A 21,907-nucleotide genomic window follows, 5' to 3' on the forward strand; every position below is an offset into this window, starting at 1 on the left:
CCTGTGGATTACAGGTTTTTCAGCCCCCACAATTACATGAGCCAATTCCTTAAAATAGATGTTTATAAACGTATTTCCTATTAGTTCTCTCAGGAAAACCCTGACTAATATATGTGGTCTGTACATCTGTAGGGTAAAAAGTTAAAAAAAAACAAAACTGGATGTAATGGGTAGTTTTCTAGAAAGATTGAAGTTAAAATATAATTGACTCAATAAAGTAATAAAATTATACATATAATAAAAGATAATAAATATATATAAAACCAGAAAACAAGAAATACTGGAAAACATGACCAAAACAACCCAACAAGAATTTTGTTTTCCAAAGTGCTTATACAGTTCTATGGACCAATTCTCTAACACTGTCACAAGTTCATATGGGTAACTGCTACATATTAAAGTGTCTTAGAGCATAGAATGGGACAGAAACATTTCCAATTTATTTTATGAAGGGTGTGTAACCTTGATACTTAAAACCTGCCCCAAATGGCCTATCAGTAATAACAATGGCAGTAACTACAGATGGATCTTGCTTATGAACAGACATACACTGAGTCACTTAAAACATAATCGTAATGACCTTGGGTTTGCTCCAAGGGTACAGAATGGTTTGACGTTGGGAGATCTAATAATTTATTTTATTAACAAGTCAAAAAGAATAACTATGTCATATATATATATATATATATATATATATTCTGTGAAGTCATTTTTATAACATCCCAAAACCTTTCTTGATATTTTTCTTTGCACATTCCTGGTACATTAGAAATTAAAGTTTAATAATTGTACACCTGAATTCAAGGCCTCTTAATAAATTCTCTAATATAACATTATTACCATTAAAGTAATAACAGAGTTTGCACGTGCCTTTGTGAGTGTGAGTATGTGAGCATCTGTACAGGCAAGCATTTTTTAGTCCTCCCAGTCATGATTGGCAGCCCAGGAATCGACGGCTGTCCTGCCCAGGTTCTCGTTGGTGACTCTCCTGGTGGAAGACCACCCTGGGTTACAGCTCTCAGTGAGCTAAGACCCTGTATAGCTGAGTGTGTTAAAGAGGAAACATGTAATTTCAAGAGTTACTGGTTTTCATCTGTACAAATGCAAGATAATTAAAAAAAAACCTCACTGAATCCTTTGTCTTATTTATTTCAGATATGTTTTCTCAAAGTTTGTTTTTGTATGGCACAGGGTGGTTCCACCACAGCAGAAGGATGTAATTGAATCTTAGCTTTCAAACTTAAAAAAATGTATAAAGTTTATTAAATAAACTTGAACTATTACAAAACAGATGCTACTCTAAAGAATGGAGTTTCTGGTAATTTACCTTAGAAGATATAAATAAGTAGTCCCCTCTCCAATCCACGTTTTGGAAATTTATTATGTTATTAATTAAAATCATAGTAGTCTAATCAATAACATCCCTTCCTTTCATTTTTCAGAAAGGTTTTCTTTCTTAGTCCCCTGAAGGAACTTTGAAATGAACGAAAATGGACCATGACAGAATCTCCCTAATTCACTCACTCTGCATTTGAGATTTCAGTAACTCTCAGTAGTGTATGTTTGACTCTATTTCCATGTTCATTCCATTTTTTGAAAAAGTGAACTGATTACCTTTGAGTCCGGAGCAACAGTCTATGACAATGAAGTCTTCATAAGCAGGCAGTATACTTGGAATCAAATATAAATATAGAAGTTATTCTGAGATATTCAACTACCTCCAAGTTTTTATTTAATGATACCCTGTTTACAACTTGAGTCGGCCCCTTGGGCTGGCCCTACCCTCACCTACCTGGATGCCCATAGTCCCATCCCTACCTCCCATGCCCACCTATCTGGGGCATCCTTGCACACCGCAGAGGGTGGGTGTGTGGGCATTCCCTTGGGGGAATGGAAGGAGGGTCCGTGAGGCTACGTGGCCAATCCCCCTGCTTCTTAGCCTCCTCTCTCTCCGCTCTCACTGTGGCTGACATTGCTTTCCTTTTTCTTCTCTTTGCTTTCTCTTCCTTTTCTCATCTTTCTTTGTTTTTCTTTCCTTCCTCCTCATCTTTTCTTTTTTATTTTTCTAAAACTCAGAACCATATATGCGCATAGAGTCAAATAACACTACCTCCTTCCCATTTTTCCTTACCCAGAAACAACCACTTTCAACTCTTTTCACTGATTCTTTTGGTATTTAATTTTGTTTCTCTACAAAAATGCTTACATTAACATTTCTCATTTTAGTTTAGTTTTTGGCACTATTTCTTGACTCTCTAAGTCTAGAGGGTGAGGATTTATTGATTTCTCACACCTTTCCCACTGAAGCCCAGCACACATGCCCCTGACCTCAGGCTCGTGTTCTCACATTTGATAAGTGTTCTGTGTACTTGTTCAGCTAAGCCCAGGCCCTCCTCCGTCCCCTCCAGCTGCACGCGCTCTCATGATCCTCAGACTCTCTGGAGTGGTTGCCAGTTTCACGTTCACGAGTTTTGGAGCCTTCTGAACTCCTCCAGTCCTGACCGATGTCCTCCAGTCTTGGGCTTGGACTGGCCCATCATCAGCCACAGAGCTGTCATTTTAGAGTTGCTCTTTGTGTCCTTTTGGGGGTTACCCTGCCTGGTTCTTTTGAGCCCTGGTTTCACAGAACCTGGCTATGTCTTCTGCTTTTTTACTTTAATCCTTGGTTTATGGAGAACATGCTCCTGTTCTTCAGAGAAGTAGGAGGTACATTTTCAGAGAACTGGCTTGTTTGAAGATGCTTTTGATCTACCTTCATGCTCTGGTTGGTTACCAACTTCTAGGCCAGAAATGATTTTCCATTAAAATTGTGAAGGATTTACTTCAATTTACCATATTGCTATTGAGAAGTAGGATGACATTTTGATTTTTTGATAAAAATGCATGATAGCTGTTTTTTATTTTCTTCCTGAAAGGCAGCAGGAAATTTTCTTTGTTCCTAGGGACATAATTTTAGGGTGATGCGCTTTGGGGTGAGTCTCTTTCACCATGGTGTTGGGTATCCTATGCGCCCTTTTGGTTTGTAAACGTGTCCATTTTTGGAAAAAATTTTCTTGAATTACCTTGTTCATGATTTCTTCTCTGTCTGTCTTCTGGGACTATTATTCAGATGTTGGATCTTGTAGCCTGTCCTTCCATTTACCTATTTACTCTCTCTCTCTCATTCCTTTCTCCCTCCCTCCCCTCCCTTATTTCCTCCCTTCTTTTATTCCTTCCTTCTTTCTATGCCTTTTTGAAGAATTAGCAATTTTATCCTTTGACACTCTATTAGAGAATGAGTCTGGCTGCTGAAGTCAGACACAGTGGTGCATGTGACTTGTTTTCCTCCCATATGATGGCCAAGCATGAGTGGTCCAGGGGTGTTGTCACACTCTGAGGCACCAGGTACCTGTGTTCCTTTAGCTCTGCCTTCTCTAAAGGGCAAGGTCCAGAATGTTTCACCACCATATCAGATTTTAGTTCTTGGGGAGGGTGAGATGGAAGGATAGAGCTTGTATGTTTCAGAAATCACTTCTGTTTACATACTTATGGCCAGAGCTTATCCACAACTACAGGAGCTGGAAAGGGTGGTCTTTATTGTCTGGTCTGCTCCCACCTAAGAGTTTTGGTTCCATTTCTATAGAAGAAGGGAAGAAGAAATATTAAGTGGTGACTAAGAGGCTCATGATTTTCACTTTCGGCAGCCAATATATACATGCACTTACTTTCTGCTCCAAACAACAACAAAAAAGCCATTCATACTTTCCTAAGCAAGAGGACCCTCAACTCCAACCCACTGACTGCATCCAGCCTCAAGTTCCTGCTTGTCCTGTCACTGTCCTCTGTTACCAGGATGTATGAGCAGAGTAATCTCAGCAAAAACCTCACTGAGCAAAGAATGGAGAAACCCACAGTGTTGCTGGCCCATGGAAATGCTCAATCCTGCAAGAGACGAGGTACTACTTGGCTCCCTTGGCCCCAGTTGGTTCTGCTCTCTGAGAATAACTAGCTTCTTTATCCTCTGGGCTCCATGGGCAGGGGAGTCATTCTTGCCCATTTTATTCCATGGCCACATGTAAAGTGGACACTATAAACCATGCCCTTCTTGGGGACTAATTGCTTTGAAGCTCTATTCTTGAAGGTTCAGAGAATCAAGGATTTTGAACTGGTTGAACAGTCATAGGCTTTTGCAGGTCAAACGGGGCTTCTTTGGCAATGCAATTGACTCAAAAGTTACCAGTCTTCCAGGTATTTGTTCTTTCCAGTTTCACATGTAAGACAACCCCAGGGGTCTCATCTGGACAGTTTGCAGCTTGAGATTTCTGTTTATCCTTCCCACTGCCCTCTGCCCTTGAGGATGTCTGAAAAGAACGAGCTGGTTGGAAGGCTGCACTCTTCTGCTTTTGCCTGCTGGCTGGTTCCCCTGCTTGGCCCAGGAACCTTTGAGGAAAGGTAATTGGTGCAGGTCTAGGGTCTCAGCCTTTTCTCCCACTGATCTCTCCCTTTATAGAGCCACCTGTTATCATGCAGAGTCACAGAAGCATCTGGCATTTTCAGCTCTGCAAAGGGAATAACCTGCCTTTTGGCCAGCTGAGATTGCAGGCTGCAGAGAGGGAGCTGTACTCCCCTCTACGTCTGGTTCCTTTGCTCCCTCTTGTAGGACTTTGCTGAAAGGGCCACAAGCAGGCCTCAGTGACCACAGTGCAGTAAGCCTATCATGCTTCGGTGACATGAACTGCTGGGAAGGCAGGTGTCTAAGTGGAGGGGTCACTGCCCTGTGACAGCCCAAAGCTCTGTGCAGCGGGGGGCTGTGGGCAGGAAGAAGCTGGGGAACTTGAGACTGTGTCTCATAGTCAGCACAGAGTTCTTTTTTAAGGGTTTAGGGGGAGCTGCTAGGGGCTGAGGGAGGTTTAAGCTCTTGATCAGGCACCGATGAAGCTTCCCCTCCAGGTTCCAGCAGGGGTGTGGGAAAATGCACCAAAGAGGAAACTGGACTTGAAGCCTTTTATTATTGCCGGCTTTGTTTCCAGTGGGGCCCGGGCCAGGAGAATCTGGGTGGGGATCTGTTTTCATACTTGAGGGTGAGTGAAGCTTAGCTGAAAAATGAGATCCTCCCCATATCTATGAATCTTTTCCCCACTGCTAATGCCTGTTGTAACTGGGGCAAGTCAGTGTGGGTCAGGCTGATTCATGATTTCATGGTGAATGAACTAGAACAGATATGGCCCTGCTGGCAGGAATTCAAAGCTCATATACTTTCCTCAGACCTCTGACTTGAGTAATGAAAATTCAGCTGCTCTATCCAATTGGGAACCTGGTAAACAAGAGAGAGAAAGGTGAATAGGAAAAGGTAAATTGAATCATGAAGCAAATATCAAGTAGAGGTCAAAGCAGACGTCTAACCTGAGACTGGGGATACTCTTTCTTTCACAATAAGTTATTTCCTGCTGTCTTTCTGACAGGATCAAACTGAATTTGGGAAATGGAGGCACTGCACGATAGGGGTCTGTGGGTTCGATTGTAAGACTAACTCCCAGAACCCCACCTGCTAACGATGGGATGGTGTCTGCTCACTGGGGGTTTGCCTGGGTGTGCATCCGATCATCTGCTGCTCAGCTCTGGTGTGTGTGATCCCATGATCCCACACATTAGGTCTCGGCACAGACAATGCAGCCATCTGCAGCTGCAGCCTCTGCAGATGTGGGGACACAGCAAATTTTATTTGCTTACTTCTGGCTTCAGCCCAGACCGATGGGCTTCAGAGTGGGTCTGTCTGGGTCTGTACTCTTGTGCACAATGATTTTTCTCTTCAAACAATAGTGTCTCCCAGCCCAGAAACACCTCTGTTCTGGTGGAAAGCCTGTCAACCAGGAAGGAAATGTGTGTGAAAAAGGCCAGTATCCACTGTCTGATAACTAACATGCTGTCCCCGTGTTACAGAGGTGCAGATTCTGTGACCGTGACCTGGGTCACTGAGCCATTTCCCAGTTTGCCCCTGGCCTCAGAAGTGGCATGTCTGTGGGCTCCCCTGATTATGCTACTGATTTAGAGCAAAATGGAGACAGGCTTGGCTGGGGCCCCCTGGATGCTCTGAGACAGAGGAGCTCTGGGTCCCGCCCGCCAGCTCTTTCCCAAGATGTCTGGGTCATGGGCCCTTGTGGGACTGGCAGTCCTGGTGTGGTGACATGATGGCACATCAACAAGGAACCAAAGCTGATGCCAGGCCATGCTGGCAGAGTGTACACTGAGGGAGAGGGCAGGAGAGCAGCCTCGGAAGGCCGTGCGGGCCGGGCCCGTGGGAGGCGAGCTCCAGGGCCAGCACCCTGAGGCTCCATCCCAGCTTGGCCACCGTTAGTAGTGACCTTGAACATTAACCTGACCTCTGTGTGCCTCAGTCCCTCACCTGCGAATGGAGGTGGCAGACAGTGAGCATGATGAGGATCAAGTTACTTGTATAAGCAAAGCATTTGGAAGAGCATCTTGGTGCCCTGGTAGGTGTTATTGGCTAAGCTGCAGAGGCCCTTAGCTGGATCAGCAGGGCTCGCAGGAGTTCATGGGAATGAACAGTTCCGTCTTGTTGGCTGGGCAGAGAAGGCTTCATGGAGGAAGTAGGATCTGCCTAGGATTTGGGGATGGTAAGAGTTTGTTTGGTGGAGAAGACAAGGGGGGTGTTCCTGGTATGGCAAACTATGAGCACAAAGGTGAGGAGGCCGTTTTGGGGGTAGGGGTTGGGCGGGAGCCCCTGGTGCCGCCTGGTCAGTACTGACGGTTGATTCTTTCTGGGGACAAGTGGGTCTGGGAGGATCCTGAGGATGACTCACAAAAGCTGCAGCTGTCATACCAAAGCCCTGACCAGCGGGAGTGGCAGCTGGGCTCACCTCTTGGAGAGAAGCAGCAGTTCTGGCTTTTGGAGAGAAGTGAGGGCCACTGAGAGTGAGGCTGAAGCCAGGCACAGCTGGGGGACAGGGAGGAGGCTCATCAAAGTGCTGTCATGGAGGCAGCAGGGCGGCCAAATGCCAGCTGGATGCAAATCCGCATGGGGATAGTTTGAGGGCATCAAGGAAAAACTGGAGGCTCAGGCGTCTTCCTCACCAGCACATCCCCTCCAGTTCCGGCTTGTCAGCTTGCTCCCCTTGCTGAGCCTTCCTGGGAGCCCACCTGAACCCCACTGTGGCCTGAGAGCCCCACTGCCTAGACAGCTCCTCTGCTCCTACTCCAGTAGCCTTCTTGCTGCAGGACAGACACACATTCTCACCAGCGTGTGTGGCCTCCACATAATGGCCATGTCCCCCCTGGTTCCTGGGCTCCTCCCTCAGACCCAGGCCCCCTCTTGGGGGTAGGAAGAGAGCTGGAACCCCCAGGAATGAAGCCCACACAGTGTTTGACCAGCTTCCTGGGGGGCGGTGGGCAATAAGTGGTCAGGAATGCTGGGCCAGGACTGGCCCTGGATTGTTCCCTGGAGAATAAGGGGTCTTGAAAATTAGATCCCAGAATATAATCATTGGCTGAAATCACTGAGGACACAAAATCCAACTTGAAATTACTATGTGGTAGTGGCTCTAGTCCTTGGCTGATTACAGATACCTGGCAACCCCAGAGGTTCCTATGAATCCCAGAGAGAAAGCAGATGCCTTATTAAAGCATCTTTTGAGAGGTTTGAATCTTCGGAAGGCGAGAGCCAGACCTGATGAGAAAAGTCCTCAATAGCCCCAAACATAGATGCTCTGGAGCAGCCCGTGCAGCATGGTGGCCCACCCGTGGGCACCACTCATGTGCTCTGTTGGCCTCTGTGGGCAACGGTTTTCCATTCAAGCAGTGGGGCTGTTCCTTCAGTAGATGAATGTCACTTGGATGAAACGTGGTTCTTCACAAACTTTAAGTACAAGGAGTCAAGGATTGACCAGGTCAGCTTGAATTGGCTTAAATAAGCTGTCTAAACTCCTCACTGATGACTCTGAACCCCAAGAGCACTTGTACACACAAGGGTGTGATGACATGAGGCATTTCTGTCCCCTGACCCTCAGGAGTCAGTGGTTTAAGGCATAGCCATGCTTTCATTAGTCTTGGTTTTTCTTGGGATTAAAAATAAATTAAGTAGTGGATTTTGAGTATGTGGTCTCTAATGTCCTGATGAATTTGTCTTGAAAGGAGAGAAACTATCCAATAGGAATGGAAATTGACAAAAGGCTGCATTGAATCCATCATTTAATCAACAGGGACAACAGGGATACATTGGCAAGGTGATTAGCTCTACTAGAAGATCATGGCTATGGCCAATTCTATTTAAAATCCAAATCAGGGTGGTAGAAAAGTGTGTGTTCCTGTTTGGCCTAACAGTTATATATGCACACATTTCATAGATTGGTGCAAAGAGAAGGTATCCGGGGAAAGGGGGATTTGCATCATTTATATTCCTTGAAAAATTGATGTCTGCTATATCCAAGACACACTTTTTAGCATTTTTGAGTACCCACACTCCAGACACACAGACACACAGAAATTCACACTTCAGACACACACACAGATACTTATATTCTGCTCTTAAGAAATTTTACATAGAAGCTTCTTTAATCGTTTGAACAAATAGATGATGTCAATTTAAAACAATTTAGTTTTGGGTAGGAAGGCAGTCTGTCTGTCCTTGGGAGACTAGCAAAGGCAAGAAGAAAACTGGTTCTAAGACCATCTATTAACATCTGTGTGCGCTCATGTCTGACACTGTGCATGCTAATAGCCACCACTCCTCTCCAAAACCCGCCCCACAGTCATCTTGAATTATATAATAGACCTCAATAACTCTAAATGAGCTATTATATTCTGCCGTATAATTATATATTTAGGACACATGTATGGTTAAAAAAAGACACCCACAGAAAAACACTGAAACAAATTGCAGAGCAATTTCTGTGACTGATTATATTTAAGCTGTAGCGTGTCAGCTGTTCTCATATTTTTTTCAGTTCCCAAATCCGCTAGACAATATTCTGGAGCTATCAAGCGCTGGTCTTTATTTTTGAATCAAAGTCATTTTAGAAATGTGAAAGGCCTGCTTCCCTGATTTTTTTCTTTGAAACTCAAAAAATATAAAACATGGCACCTCATTTATTTTTCTTGGGTAAGTCTTCGCTTGTCCTATTCAAATAACAATACTAACAATAAAAATAAAAGCAATTATCAATTACCGAGCTCCCAGTATTTGCCAAGTACTGTGGGGTGTATTGCATATCACTGCACTTTAATCCCCATGACAAATTTAGGATGGCGCCATGGGCGGCGTGAAGGCCCCGGTGTTTCAGGTCTTGTTTAAGAACATGTGATTCGAGATAATAAAGTCAGGGTTAGAGCTGGGTTGGTCTGTCCATTCTTACTATTTTTAGCAATAATGTCAACTGATATATTGGCATTGTGTAAAGTGTTTTTTTTTCATATGGGATCCCACTGATCCTCGCAGCAAGCCTGTGTGTACGGGTTTGGGGGTCATTCCCATTTTATAGGGAACCTGAGGGTTGGAGAGGGTGTGCGGCGCTCAGGACAGCGCACCTCCCGGAAGGCCCTTGGTGCAGGGCGCCAAGGCGGAGCGAGAACTGGGGCAGGGGACTCCCAGGGGGTGGACAGCTGACTCCCAGGGGGCTGGCCGCAGCCCTGCACGGGGACTAGGACACGAGCAGACAAAGCGACCCAGATAGACACACCGCCCACACACCAGGGGCCGCCCACTTGCCCAGCGCAATGGCAAACGCGGGGCTCCCACCTGCCAGCCGCAGCCCCGCGCGCACCCGGAACCAGGCGGAGTCGGGGAGCTTGGAGTCCTCTCGGCGCGTCCCGCAGGCCAGGGCCGGACAGGCCAAAGCCGGGCTGCCGAAGACTCGGGCGGGTCGTGGTGACCGCAGACACCGGGGGCCCTGCGCCGCCGGGAGGACGTCAGAAAAGTCAGTTGAATCTGCAGACCGAGCAGAGGGACACAGGGTGGATCTGTAAGCCCTGTTCAGTCACCTAGCGTGTGACTCCGTGTCAGTGTTTTGGAGTCACATCTCAGGAAATGACTATTCATAATGGAAGTCCTGGCAACGTTTCTTCATGATCAGCAAACCAGGCTGGAGGGCTCAGCTGCGGCACTCTTGCAAGAGGCCTTTTAATTTACAAGTGATGTTAAATTATGCTGGCTGCCATATAGTCAGATACGGGAAGTGATACAATAAGTCATTGGGGATATGCTTCTTTTTCTTTTTTCATTTGACAGCCACAGGAAGTGGCCAGTAGCCAGCCCGTCTGAGGAGAAGGCATCTGATTGCGATGCTACGTGCGCAGTTTCCTGAGTGACTCCAGGGGCCTAACAGGAAAAGCCTGCTGGGCATGGGGGTGGGAAGGCAGGACCGGAGGACAGAGGCCCGGTGTCATTAGGGGTGACTGCCTCGGCGCCTCAGAAACGGGTATCTGCACGGCCCCCAGGCTGGTTTTCTTCAGGTCCCTGGGATGTTTCCAGGTTGGCTGGCCCTATTTAGGTTTGTCACAAGTGGTGGAAAAAATAGTTTGGAGTGTTTGGGAGCAAATTGTGCATGAAGAACTTAAAAATTTTTAATTTCTTACTTTGTTTTTTCTAGAAAGAGCAATTTAACATGATGAGATCCTATGTGGCATTTCTGCATGAGGGCAGAGGCCAAGCGCAGATGACACAGCCCTTGTGCCCAGACGGCCTATGGCCTGCTCCTCTCCCTCCTGGCACCCAGACTGAGGACAGCTGTGGGGACACTCCCAGGCCTTTGGGGGTAAGATAACCCAAGCCAAGGCGTGGGGACACCAGTGGGTAATGAGGGTCTGGGAAACCTATTGTTCATCGCAGTGATTCCAGGGCTCACGGCAATATGTGCACCTTGAGAAAGATGTCATATTTTGCTGCTCACTGGATGCTTTGAGTTGATCTCAGCTAACTGAAGTCCCAGACGGCAGGGCCCCACCCAAGAGGTATTAAGCTGGTGTTACAGGAATGTTTCAGGGGAGTTCCCTCCCTTTTTTTCTGGGCCACATGGATAGACTGTGACTTACCCTTCCAGTTATATCTTTGGATTGATAGCTTCCTTTTCCAGCATGACCAGCCACTGTTCTTTGACTTCCTGGAAATGAATATCTTCATGCTCATTAAGAAACTGTTATTTTTTAAAAAGTTAAGAAAAAGGACTTTGATGGAATGGTTCCTAAAATTTTGCACATCGGAATCATTTGGGGTCTTTATAATACACCCCCGCTTGGCTCCTACCCAAACCATTCTGATTCCGTTGGTGTGTGGTGTTCACGTGGGCCTCAGGCTTATTAGGAGTCCCAGAGTGACTGCAAATGTGCAGCCACGCTTGGGAACTGCCGCTCTTGTCCTGCACTCCTCAAGACGTTCCTTGGCTTACATGCTTAGAAATTCCTTAGCCAGCATTTCAGCTTTTCCATAGGTCCTCTTCCTCACTAGATACCCCTGCATTATCCAGAGCCTGTAGGTCAGCACGGTAGTGGTCCCGGGGGGCAGGTTGCACAGCACTAACTTCTCCGGGGAGTAACAACACAGGGTTGTTCCTCACTTATGTCCAGTGTGGGCCAGCAGGAGGCACTGCTCGTGAGGACCTTTGGGAACCCAGGTAGGCAAGATGCTTCATTTTGACCTGTGCTTGCCCATCACCTCGATCAGAGAAACGAGAACCGGCAAAGTCACACAGGTTCTTAAGGCTCAGCTGGAGAATGAACTTTGATTTGGCTTCTTGTTTCACTGGGCAAAGAAAATCACATGATTTTGCCTCATGTACAAAGGGGCTTGGAAGCAAAATCTTATGTTCCTAGAAGAAGGAAAGCTGGAAATATTTGGAGAATAGCAACAACTATGCATAGACATCTAATTTGCATTCAGAATTCTTTTAGTGTGGCTAATCCTTCGAGATCTTCTTTTGTCCTTACAATTTTGAGAATTAAGAGATTAAATTTGTTACTTCAAAATGGAAATATTTTTTTGGTCTGGACCAAGGAGGGAAGGTATCTCTGATTTCCTCAGATCCTTTGGTGACTATTTTCTTAGTTTGGTTGCTGTTAGGGATGCATTCTTTTCCCCCCAAATAGTAGTAAATCCTACTGGTGGGTCTGAGACAGCTTGTGATTTTTGTGCCTCATGTATCAGTAGTCTGGGTGTTGGCAGTCTAGGGCTGGCCTTATGCCAATCAGGACTCAAGTTCCCCCTGAATTTCTGCTTGACACCATCCTTAGTATTTATGCCTCTGTCTTCATGCTTACTGACCCACGGTCACAGATGGTAGCTGCTCCTTCAGACTCCCAGTCCAAGACACAGGCAGAGCCAAGACCAGGGAAGGGGATGGAAAAGGCCCAGCACTTTCTCTTTGCAAGGCCTGGCCTTTTTATCTTGGAAAGGATCCTTCTCTGGGACTTGCATGTGCTATGGCCCATGGCTCCCTGGAGCTGCAAAAACTTACCTATAAAAGAAGGTAAGGAAAATTGGGCTGTGCAAATGGATTTTGTGGGGCCAAGGGTAAACCACCTGAAGTGGGCTAAATTTGTGCTGGAAACTCCGAGTCTAGCCCTTGGGCTATCTCTCTCAGAGGTCCATAAAACACCCAAGGTAACTTCCAATAACTTTGTGACCCTGGACATGGAGTCCAGGCTCTAAGTTAGGAAAACAGCTAAAATACTTTCTATCACAGCCTCCATTAGGTAACCTGGCAGGCTTTCCATGATTGACCCCCACCTAGTTTCCAGGTCATCATGAGCTATGCAGAGTTGGACTGATATTGCATTTCAAAAATGGGAAATGTCTGTACTGAAACAATACCGCTGATGACATTGTAGTTTGGAGAGTTTTTGTAGTGGAGCTGTAGAATCCCAAGGCTGGATGGAAAATGAGAAGTGGAGCGGTTAATGCTGAGCATCCCCTGCTGACGTGATGCAGAGAGCTAAGACAATTTTCTAGTACTTCAGGCAAAAAGAGGAAGTGCTTGTGTTTCTGAGATGTGACCTTCTAGAGTCCTACGCTGTAGCTTTCCCTCGGCCACCAAAGATGTGTTGGGCTATTCCCGTATTTTCCCTGGACTATTGAGTTTTTCAATTTGGAGTAAAATGGTTCTTGGGAGTTAATGGCATTAAGATGTGGCCTGGGCTTTTGGCTGGTAGGTCTTCAGTGAAAGCAGATGGTCACAATGGTATTAAAAACTAAAGCAGTAAAGCTTTTAATTGAAAACAATTGGACCCTGCTGGATGGTAATTACCTTGGCTGCTTGCAAATAATATCCTGCCTCTGATGCCGTGAAAGCAAAGCTGAAACCGAGTGAACAGGATCTGCTTGATCTGCATCTAATATGGGTGGAGCTCCCCAAACTACTTTCTCTAGGGGTCCCAAGAAAGAGAAACGAAGAGGAGAATGTGCCGTAGCAAGAATTGTAAAGACAAAGCATTCCATTACCGAGCAACTTACGGGTCTAGTTTGCTCAGAGGAGACTGAAATTTCAGCCACGTGCAGGGAAAAATGATGTTGTACTTACTTCTGATTTTCTCAGCTAAAGATAGACCCTAATGAGCAAGCTGTCTTCTTTGAATTCAGATATTTAATTTTTTAAGATATGTCTGCCATAACCTGCACCATGCCTGAGAAGTCAGAGGCGTAGAGAAGCCTAGGCTGAAGCGGAGCGCAAATATTCCAGGGACAATGGTGTCATAATGTCAAGGGAATCAGCCATGGGGGTCAGGTGCACGAGCAAATTTTGGCCAGAGGCTCATTTTTGCATCCAAATAACAGGCAGTCTGAGAATGGTCTTAGAAGGCTGTTGCCTCAGAGGATACCCCAGAAGCTACAACCTAAGATTCCACTCAGTGGACTCCCTGGGGGCCAGGCGATTGCTCCCCTTTATGGGTGATTCTGTTGAAAAGCCCCGAGCCAGCCCCTTCTGCACTGTAGGAAGCATCGGGATGATGGTGGGCACTCCTGGGCATCCACATCTCACCTCCGTGAGGCTCAGCTTCACGCAGACTTGGGACCAGTTAGGGCAGAGTCACTGCAACTTGGCGGTGGCCCTTAGGGCTGCTCACAGAGACTGCTCCCCGTGTCCCGGCAGGATCACTGTCTCCATGCCCTTTGAAGTCAGGTGTGACCACCGGCTTCCGCTGACCAATGAGATGCAAGAGGCAGTGAAATCTGTCACTTCCCATAGGGCTTCAGTGATTCTAACGTCCTCTTTTCCTTTGCCTCTGTGATGGGCCATGCTCTGGGTGGGGGCCGCACCACCTCCCTGTGCCCTGAGCTCCCCTGGGAGGGTGAGCGCGCAAGCCTCGGTGGTGGTTACAGCAAACCGTGAGGGCCATGCGGGCTGTGTCCGTGCTGCCCAGAGCCGGCTTGCTCCTGACGTGACGCCCACTTCACAGTCAGGCTCTGCTGGCGTGAGGACAGAGTGAAATGAAGCGCGCGAGTGCAAATTCCTGAGCCGTTAAACCACCTCCTCAAAGCTCCTGTTGGGTGCGCAGTTTGGGCCCTGACCCCAGAGACCTCTGGTTCCCTCCTGCAGACCCTCCTTACCCCCAGTCACTAGACTTGCTTTCCTGGCCGCACCGCTGTGCTAAAAGACTTTAGGCCAAAACAAAAACAAACCCAGCAAAATAGTATGGCTGTGTTCACATAAAATAGCTATGTAATCATGAATAAAGGTAAAACATCAAATTTAGCTTCCAATATAGCATAATATTTTATAGAGCAAAAATGAAACACAAAAACCCAAATAAAAAAGGAAGGATGTGTTATAAAAATATTCCTTAGGAAAAATGTCTTTTAACTTCACCATGAAAACTCTGGCTTGGCTCTTTCCCTCGTAGGATATTCTCAGCTGCTCTCAGCCATCTTGAGTGGTACGCCATTCCATCGAGAGGGCATCATGCTTCTCCTCCTTACCCTTAATAAGGGCACAATTCCTTGGATTTCCCAGGTCTGAGTCTTTCCTGCTTTTTAGCCTTTCGTGGTCCTGGCGTGTGATGCCTTTCCCTTCCCAGGGGCTGGGGTGTCGAGGTGCTCAGTCCCTCCCCCTCTGCAGGGCAGGCCTCTCCTCTGCTCACCGAGGAGACAGCCTGTCTTGGCAGTTGTTGGTAGTAGGTGCTCTCTGAGGCCTGAGATCACCCACTTTGGTACCGGCGGCCAAATTTTAGGAAATCCTTCCTTACACTGAAAACAATTTCTCCTGGTAGGCCCCCTTTTTGGGTTATGGGTCCTCAGAGAATAAGTCTCACCCCTCTTTGTGTGACACCTGTTGAAGTCTTTAAAGAGCGCTGTCCTTTTCCTCTGTGTTACTTTTGTCAGGTGCAGTTAACCATTTTTTCCATCTATTCTTCATGAAAGAGTATCTGGCCTCACAATTATTCCTTCACTTGTGTATGCAGCCATGAACCTGTAAGGATATGGCCTTCTGAACTTAAGCCCAGCCTGTCAGTGTCTCACCAATAACAAGAAGTGACCTTAAAATGGGTGCCATAGAAATAGGTCCATTAATGCAGCCCAGAGCACCCCATCTAGATCACAGTGTTTTTCAAACTCCTGGGTTCACTTTATTTTTTTTTTCTTTCACTTAGTCTCGTTTCATATCTTCTCATGTCGTATTGCTCTATTTTTCCTCCCCTTAATTTCTTCTCCTCCATTCCTTTCCTCCCTCTTTCTGGTGCTGTTGTCCGGCCATCCAAGCTGTTGGGGCCCAGGTGGTGTGCATGCTGCTGCTGAAGGGACGTCCTTCCCAGATGCCAAGGGAGACAAGCTACCCTGGGGATCTGCACTACCAAATTCAGGAGACTAAAGAGAGCTGTGGCCGACAGCATGGGCAGCCACAGTGAGCAAATGTTCTCCTCCCCCTGTGCTAAAGCAGAGGCAAAGAAGGGCGGCGAGGTGCCGTGACGCTACAGCTACGTGGCCGAGGAATGCAGACCACCGCTTGGAGCCCGAGGACATCCTTCTGCCCCCCCAAACAGCATCCCACTTAGGGCAAGGGCAGCTCATGCTTTGAATACAATTTTTGAATCATTCCATTATTCCCATTTACTCAATTTTGGTGACAGTGCCAAAATTTGTGAATAAAGGGCTATAAATATACTCCTTGATATTGGCTTTTGTTTGAGAAAAACATAACAAGAAGCAAGTTAGTATCAAACAACCCATGATTTTTCATGGGCAGTTAAGATAACTGCTAACTGTTGGTATTCTGCTGTATAACTGTACAGTGTGATTGCCTCTTGTAGCCCCATACTCTCTGCTCTATAGCATTCCATTTTATAGCTATTTTAAGGTGTATTCTTATTGATTTGGTATGTACCCAACAATAAGCTGCTCTTGGATTGATTAGATACTAGAGTGAAGCTGAAACATTTAGTGCATTGATTCTTCGTGTGTAAAAATGTTTATTTGCAGTTCTGCATATATTTATTACTGTGGTATAAGTAATATTACCATTAAAAAGAATATTTTGGTGGTGTGTATTCCTACTGATAAATTAAAAAATCTGTGGTTAGCTCTGTCAGGGTACTTAATGCACAGATAAGTCTAGGTAAAGTAGAAAACACAAGGGCATGCCCAGCAGACACTGTCTAGGCAGGGACTGTGCATGTTTACATCCTCACAGTGCCTAGCATAATGCTTGGTTAATGCTGGTTAATTGAATGAAACTAAGGAGATTAGTCTTCCAGAAAATAACACAGTCAAGTGATGCATTTCCTCCACCTTTATGTTCCTTGAATAAAAATGGGATGATTCCTGTCGTCTCTTTGAGAGGAATCATTGCCCCCCAAAGAAGTGTTTATGGTTCATCTCATGGGGTCCTTGCTCACATCTCTTACAGTTCTTTCATCTTCCTTGATGCTTTATTGATGATTTTCTTGTGGCTGCTAGAACTTGTATACGTAGCTATTGTCTGTCTTTAGACGCTATTTATTTTGACCAATTCCTTCTCCTTTGTGGTTTTGCTTCCATTCGTTACCCATGGGAGCGCTCAGGTTAGAGGTCTGAATTTGGAGACGGATGGCAAGAGGGGGCTTTTGAGGTGAAATGAAAGCTTGTTTTGGGAAATGACATGAACATTTCAGAGTGACAGGAGACCATTTAGTGCATTGATTCTCAAGTTTTTGAAGTGTTCTCTCTTGAGTTTCTGCTTCCGCATTTTGACGTGGTGAAGTAGAAATCAGAGTGAAGAGGAGAAGGGGTTCGTGACTGGAGACAGGAAAGCTAGATGGAGACACGGGATGGGGAAGTAGGTCTAGTCTTTCTGGGTCCTGCAAGTTTACAGATAGATGTTGGCCTGTAATGCCTGGAGGATCCTGATGCAGTTTCTCTCTGTTAGAGATAGTTGACTGAAGCAGCCAAAAAACATTATTCACAGCTCTCTGTGAAGTGAATAATTTACTCCCTTCCCTCTGATAGAATGAAATCTGTAAAGCCTTTGGGACTCTTTGGATAAAGTGCTCTACAAACATGTCAGATGAGTTTTGCTTTTATTACAGAGCAGCCTAGTTAGGATAGAAAATGGGAGTTCTGTTAAACATGAGGATTTATTGCCTGAGGGAGTCTTTTGTAACATAATTGTTTTAAGAAACAAATATATGATAAGAAAGTTACAGTCATCTGCGTGTTATAAATTTTATTTGATATAGTTACATTTGAATGCAGGTACAACTCATTTTTTGTAAATAATATTGTATCTGTGGCCTCCCAAAGTCCCACAATATCACTCAAATGCAGTGATTTTTCACTCATAATCTCCAGCAAAGCCTCTAATCCCTGGGCCTTAACAGGTGTGCACAGCGAGGTGAGTACTACTGGAAACTGGAAAGGCAGGTGGTGTGCTTGTGTGGACATGGGTTTGTGTGCATGAGTGTGTGTGCATGTGTGTGATCACTCCAGGGAAGGAGAAGGAAGGGCGGTGGTGGAAGGAGTTGGAGGAGGGAGGGTTGGGATGCCACGAGGAATGCGGTCTCCAGGTTCTCCATTTCGTCCTCAAATGAGCATGACAGTGAGCACAACTACTGTCACAGGCAACCGTGCATGTGTTGAAGTGTCAATTGTGTTGTTGAATGGGATGGTTAGTAGTACTCTGTGCTCCTTGGAGAATGGTCTTATGCTAATGTCATCCAAAGTGGAAGTGATCTTCAAATGCAGGAAATAGTTTATAGTAGGAGTTCATAGTAGGAGATGTCTGAATGATGGGTTGAGCATCATGGCCTGGCTGTGTAATTCCAAGTAGACAGGTTAGAGTCCTTTCCTCTCCTCTCCCCTCCCCTCCCCTTCCCTCTTCTCTCTTCTCCTCTCCTTCTCTTTCCTCTTTCTCCTTTCCTTTCCTTCTTTTTTAAATTGATGTTCTTCCTGTGGCTGCTACAATTGATCAGTTACTGTAACTGAGTAGAATACAGTCTCAGAGGACACAAGATCAGGGTCCATAACTCTGGGTGTCAGTCTGGATGAGTGGAGGACCCATTCTGACCCAAAGACCAAGACATGTAGGTATTTAAATAGCCAAGAGAACTCTATCTTCTAGAAATTTCTCTTTTCCTCTTATTTGTTATTAAGTGATTTTTGATCTACTAGCACTCATTATATATTACATAGTATGATTATATATTTATTATGTACTTTATATATTGTTTACCACTCTATACTTTATGTACAAGATGTATTATCATCTCTTACTCATGTGTTACTTATTATATATAAAATCATAAGGCTGGGCATAAAAGGAGACAGCAGTTTCGAACTATTCATCCATTTGGCAGCTGACAGCTCTGATCCTTTGCCACCTCCCTAGGGTAATGGAACACTTGGATAAAATATAAACATACCACTTTCTTTTGAAGCAATAATTATTATCAAGCAATTAATTTTATTTACTCATAATGCATGCCAAGTCGAGCAGCACCAAAGTGGTGAGGTTATTTTTGGAAAACATCTGGAACATGTCCTGCCCCCATGACCGCACCACGTTGACTCCACAGAGAGTCCAGTGACAGGAGGATTGATCAGGTCTTGCTTGCAAGGGTCACTCGGAGTCCTCCACCCGGTGATGTGTGGTGACTTGAGATTCAAGTTCAGCTAAGCTGATTGATAATTACTGGGCAAATGGCCACCCAGCCGAGCTTCTGAATCCCAAATGGCTGACCTCAGAAATGCCTGTGGGTGCTGAATGGATGCCCAGGTTTGGGTGCCCAATCCAGAGGGCAGGTTGTCAGCTTCACACAATAGTGCTGCTTTAACAACTGAGAAGAAAATTTCCAATTTGTCCTGACTTGCTTACGAGGAGTTCGCTGTTGAGGCAGGTTTTCTCTTGTCTTTGATGATTTTTAGAAGAGAAAGACAGTGAATCTTTGCTTGCAGACGTGGTTCGAAACAGATCATTCTTTTTGCTAAACACAAATCTGGCAAGAATGGTTTTTTGAAACAGCTGGTCTGGGGCATTGGCCTCAGGCTCAACATTCATGTTCTTAATAAACTTAGACTTAATAACACCTAAGTTTTTGTGGAAAACTGTCAAGTAATGCTGCAAAAGGGTTGATTAATGGGATAATGAGAGACCAGCCTGACTGCTGTTAGGCAGCTGATGGGATAAGGTGGCCGTGGTTGTGATGCCCCCACAGGTAAGGACTGCTCCTCATTGGCTTTTGTGCACTAGCACCTAGCCCAGTCGTTGGTGTGCTGCACGCACGGGGGAAAAGGTTTGCTAAACGAACAAGTTAAAAGTCAGAGGAGAGAAAAACAAGCATTATTCTCCAAGAGACTGACCGCGGGTTTAATATGCCACGTGACGTCAGTCATAGCCTGGCCTGGGGCACGTACAGAGGCTTGCTCGCTGCCGCATGGGGAGCGGTGGGCGTAATTCCAAAATGAACCCCATGACCCCAGGCCCTTGTCTTAACTTTTGCCTCTTGAGTGTGGGTGGGACCTTGACCTTGCTTCTAACTCAAAAATGTGGCAAAGGAGAAGGGATTTTGCATAAGAAGCTAAGGCCTCTTTGAGATGACTCTGCAAGGGCTGGCCTAATTAAGTGAGTCTTTTAAAAGACATTCTAGAGGTCAGGGACTGAGAAGTCAGTGCCTCCCTCCCCACTGGCCTTGGAGAAGCGGCCTGCCATGCAGTGAGATGGCTCCTGCCACCAGCCGCGTGACCTGGGCAGGGACCCCGGAGATCTCAGGAACCTCTGTCCCAGGGCAGCCCTTGGATTCCAGCCTTGTAAGACCCAGAGGGGAGAATCTAGCTAGGCTGGGCCTGCGCTCTTGACCCACAAAAACTATGGGACAATAAATGTTATGTTTTTCTAAGTCACCAAATTTGTGGTAATTTGTTATGCAGCAATAGAAAACTAATACAAAAAGCAACTGCAGACATTTATATTGTGTTCTTGTATTTCAGGGCTGTATCTCTCTCGTGTGATATGAGATGCACCAACTCATGCTGGCTATGACTTGCAATCTGTTTTCTTTTCATGTCAAAATATCACCCTGTACATAGGATCTTGAACCACATGAAGATTTTTGGGAAGACATCTGCTTTACTTTTCTTGGATTATATGAGCTCCCAAGCAATGGCATTGACCTCTTCAGATTCAGTGGATAAATCAGAACATAAAGCAGCCTTAGAAGAATTTCATAAAAACCCTATCACCTTTCTAAAATGTGTTATTTGCCCATAAAATGTTTAAAATTCTTCATTTGTATTATCTGTATGTTCAGTATTGTTCCAGCTGATGATAATGCGGACCATTCTTGTGCCAACAGAATGATGGAGTTGCTTTGACAGCAAAAGGAAGCTTACACAAATTATTCTATGCTGATTATTGTCAAGTTTAGGAAGATCTCTAATTTTAGGCATTTTTAGTGTTCATGTGTGAGAAGCAATCACAGCTCAGGGGAGACAATGGATACATCAGTTGAGAGATTTGTGTGTAGATTGGCTGGCAATACTTCCCATTCTGTTTGGACAAATTGGTTTTCCCTAAGTAGATGCACTGGTGTGAAATAAGGAAGGGGTTAGTGCAACAGAGACAATTTTCCTGCTGTTTGGGTGATTTTGCGTAGAGCGTTCCAGTGAAGCTGTTGTGGCTATGAACATGGCAGCAGCTTCCTGACCCTTTGCTGGGGCCACAGGAGTGTGTTCTTGAACTTGCAGCTCCAGCGGTGGCTTCAGAAGTGGCTTTCCCCTGCGGTAGTCCTACATGGTCTTGAAGTCATATTCCCAAGTCCAACCTGGAAAGTCTCTTTCAGAACTTCCACAGTATTTAGGCCCCTATTTCCATGTATTAAAACCTTTTCAGCTACACCTTGAGTGAGTTCTACTGAATGCCTGCATTTGCCTAAGCATTAAACATTTTAATTTAATCTTCTCTTTTTGGACAGTCTTGCAAGAGAGTTTTCCATGTCTTAAACTCTTATGGAAAACTGGATTTTGGTTTTCTTTTCTTTTTGTGTGCCTTTGTTTTCTGATTCACTGATTTCTGCTCTTACCTTTACTATTTCTTCCCTTTTGCATTTCAAGGAGTTTTATTCTGCTGTTCTTTATATAATTGCTTACATTGTATGCTTTGTTCATTAACTTTCAGCTTTTTTACAACTTTTATTTCTAAAACAAGCATTTCAGCCTATAAATTTCTCTTTAAGTAGTCTATGGCTGCAGCATGTGGGATTTGATGTATAATATATATTTATTTAGTTCAGAGTATTTTTTATTTTCAGTTATGTTTTTTACTGAAGTAAAGCTATTTAACAAGGTGTTTTAAACTTATACATGCAGAGAGGGTTAAAAAATCTTTTTGTTATTGATTTCTTACTTATTTGTATTGGACTAGAGAAGGTGGTTTGTGTACTAACAATGTTTAGAGATGTGTTGAAGCTTGGTTTATCTCCCAGGATATGGCCAGTTTTCACGATGTTCCATACGTGCTTG

At 45.2% G+C, this 21,907-nt stretch overlaps 1 long non-coding RNA gene across 2 annotated transcripts; it reads left to right on the forward strand.

The window, feature by feature from the left end:
• The first annotated feature begins 10,259 nt into the window (after window positions 1-10,259).
• On the forward strand, window positions 10,260-16,063 carry LOC118974010 (uncharacterized). Of its 2 annotated transcripts, XR_012124751.1 has the most exons (4): window positions 10,260-10,481; window positions 10,581-10,745; window positions 14,824-14,933; window positions 15,680-16,063. It is a non-coding gene; the product is annotated as an uncharacterized lncRNA (long non-coding RNA). The 2 variants fall into 2 exon arrangements; XR_005063602.2 differs by lacking the exon at window positions 14,824-14,933.
• The last annotated feature ends 5,844 nt before the right edge of the window (window positions 16,064-21,907 follow it).

This window comes from Manis javanica, chromosome 13, assembly GCF_040802235.1.
Source record: "Manis javanica isolate MJ-LG chromosome 13, MJ_LKY, whole genome shotgun sequence".
NCBI lineage: Eukaryota > Metazoa > Chordata > Mammalia > Pholidota > Manidae > Manis > Manis javanica.